Raw genomic sequence first — 3491 nt, 5'->3', positions numbered from 1 at the left:
GTGTGCTATAGGTTTACCTGTAATCACCTTTGCCTCATCATCTGAAGTGTTTGTCACTGCTCTGCGTGTACTGTTATTGTGGCTTTGCAGATTCAAACAGTGGTGATGAGTGAAGGCAACCGTAATCAGGTAGTGGCTGTATTTTTAGAAATGCGCTGAAATTTTGTGTTTAAATTATTCTCAGTGCATCATTTGGTCACAGTCTATAGCGTTAACGGGACAGTGAGTAAAAACTATATTGCATTAGACAATGTGTAGCGTCACACAACACACTGCAGATTGTTACCAGAACAGGTGTGGCAGTTTGACAGATCTGGCAGGATTGAGGTGAACTTAAAGGAATAGTTCCACACTTGGAAAACTTGCTCATGCTCTTGCCTATTATTGATTGGCTGACACCACCCCTGTGTCATTGTTGTTTTTTTTTTTGCTTTTTTAAGTATAAAGCTCAGCACAAAGACTGGAAAAAGAGGTTGCCTCACTCGAAGTAAGAAAATATGCCTACTAGCACCACTAAAGCTCACAAAGTAACACATAATACCACTGTTTAAAATGTTCAAAGACAGAAAAGAAAAAAAAGGAATAAAACAAACTAGAGGAGTGTTTTTTTGTTCCATCAACAACTGATTTCAGGATGACTAAATAACACAAGCTTCATATTTTAGTGTGGACTGTGGAATCAGTCGTCTTTTCAAACTCTCTGCAAACTGGCAAGTCATTTCCCAAAATGTGAAACTATTTCTTTCGTTTAATTTTACGTGCATGACATCAAAATGATTTTTTCTGCCATGTGCCTGCGAAAATCATAACTCTATGCATAGTTCTATGGGAGGGATTCAGGTTTAAAACTTGGATTCCACTATTAAGTTTCTCAGCTTTTGCTCTCATTTTTGTTGCTTGAGCAGTTTGCTCAAATAAAAAAAATGAAAAGAAATAAAAAGAAAACAACAAAAACAAGGGTAACTTCTTATTAATTGTACATGTAGTCACCAGTACATTCTAAACTCTGCTAAACTGGAAGAAGAGAAACTAGAAGAGTGACCCAGTTTGGTTCATAAATTGCACTCGGCCCAAGTATAGAACACGCTCTCGTATATATATATACATATATATATATATATATAATTCTTAGCGTTATTATTGAGAATCTATTGTGATGTCATATCTATTATTTATACTATCAAAACAAGGCTAATCACAATACTGGAAAATCAGCTACCTCTATGAAACAAGGACATCAACAGCTCCGAAAGTAGAAAAAGACACACTCACTCTACTAAACTCACAACTGTTCTCAATGCTCACATATACATTAAATGGATTTTTGCCCTCTTGATGAACAAAGACCTCTGAAAGGAATGTAAAAGAGAAACACTGGCCAAGGAAAATGAAGACGTCAGATTTTTTTCTTCATAAATAAACTCTAGCTACTCAGCTGAGCTCTAAAGAGTTAGTGCTTGAGTTTTATGGCTTTAGTTTTATCTTATTCGTTTATCTTGTATACATGTACACGTATTGTATAATAAACACAGCAAAAGAGACACAGCCGTGAAGTATTTCAGGTCATTTAAATAGAAGAAAAAAGTAAAAACTTCCAAGTAAAGAAGAGACAAAAAGGGATTCCAAGTCATTCGCGTTCACTGGAATGGAACTATTTGTCTTTTGGCCCCAGGAAATGTATTTTCTATAAAGATATGATCCAACAGACATCTTTCTTGGTCAGTGCTGGCAGAAAACTGACTCCTACAATCCACCTACAAATTGCACATTTATTCAGCCTTTTCTAATAAGTTATTTCAGAATCACACTGCGTCAAATCTGCTATTAGAAACTGCTTATATCTTAGACTTGGAGATCCCCTTTCCCAAACATTAAAAACCCTAAATACATTTTTTGAAATAAAAAAAAAAAGCAATAGCAATTAAAATTCAGAAATGTGTCAAATATTGGCCTTCAGAAAGGTGCTGAAACAAAACAGATGGCAGATAAAAATAAAAATAAAAATTCTGATCACACAGAATTAGATAGCAAGCATGCGGCTACATTTTCATCCTACATGAACTCACACACAGTACTGGACGACACACTTGCTTAAGAATTTCAGGCGTGGAAAGGATCTTATTAGTAATATTATTCTAATATCTGTATGACATTCTCTCCAGTGACCCTCATGGAAAATAAATACACATTTGTTTCATTTTAGAAAATATACAGTGCATCTTTTTTCCCTTCGTCGTGTTATTAAAATGACAAATGACACCCATTTACGTACACGAGATATTTTTGCTTCGTCTCTAAAACATGCTCTTATGTACAGTATTTTGTATAAACATGCAGTATCAACGTGTATGAACTATGTATATAGGCAAAACTACACACCAATGGGTTGCTTGATTGCTTCCGTGTTGCCTTTTCTTTAGTGTTGTTTTCGTTAACTGAAGAAAAGAATGATGGGACGTGAAAAACTCAACTCCTGTCAAAGTTTGAAAGAAAAACCTATGATTTCCAACATTCATTAAATTCCCAAAAAGCTGTGGTAATGTCTAAAAAGCCGACCGCATTTACTTTACATTGACTTATATTGCACACAGTTAATGGGTAGCTTTTGCCGTTGGTGCTTTCAGACAGCAGGATTAGCTTTTTTTTGTATGTTTTTAAAAAAATTTTATTCATAGCTAGCTCAGCAAGGAAGTTTATTGGGGTCCAAACACTCTACACATATCAGGAGCCTTTTCTGCTTTATTCAGACCTGATGAGTTTGGGTTTTGTTCATTCCCAATATTTCTCTTGAACAGAATATTAATATACAAATATAGAGAGCCAAACTTGTATAGCCAAAATATGCACAATATCATATCATTCTTAGACATCTGTGTTGGGCTTGTCAAGCTGAGGACTGTGGGTATCTCATGTATGATTCAAGCTGCAGGAGACCAGGACTGTAGAAGTTTTTAGACCACAGAAACTTAAAAAAAAGTATTTTTAAGATGTGCCCTGGTTCAGTTTATAGATTTGGACAAAATAAGCTAAAAGGATTTAAAATATCTGCATTTTTAATTTTCAGCAGGACTTTTTACTTTAAATTATTTTTTTACACGACATTTTGGCTCTCTGTACTGGACCTAAAACATTCTGTTAAGAAACGCATTAAACTGAAGGATCTCTCTGTTATTATCAGGTTCATTTATATGAGGAGACCCGTTTGGCATGCCACATGGTGCCACAGAAAAAATTCAATCTCACAACATTTTATCACAGAAAAACTACACAGATCAAAGAACAGTTTTACCACAGAACAGAAAAATACCCGATAGTGCAATTATATTCAACAGTTTGGTAAGCTGTGTATAAAATACACATGGATCAGTGCCTTCTTCCAGACCACACCCTCGCAATCAAGTGAGAAATATAATATCCAAACAATTAAAACGCATACGCAAAAAGCCGAGGCAAAAAAAAAAGCAACAAAAACAACAACAACAAAAAAAGTC

This window comes from Diplotaxodon limnothrissa, linkage group LG20, assembly GCF_057381915.1.
Source record: "Diplotaxodon limnothrissa isolate DT_005_m linkage group LG20, D_limnothrissa_male_GT1.1, whole genome shotgun sequence".
Classification (NCBI taxonomy): domain Eukaryota; kingdom Metazoa; phylum Chordata; class Actinopteri; order Cichliformes; family Cichlidae; genus Diplotaxodon; species Diplotaxodon limnothrissa.
This window is presented reverse-complemented; position numbering follows the sequence as displayed.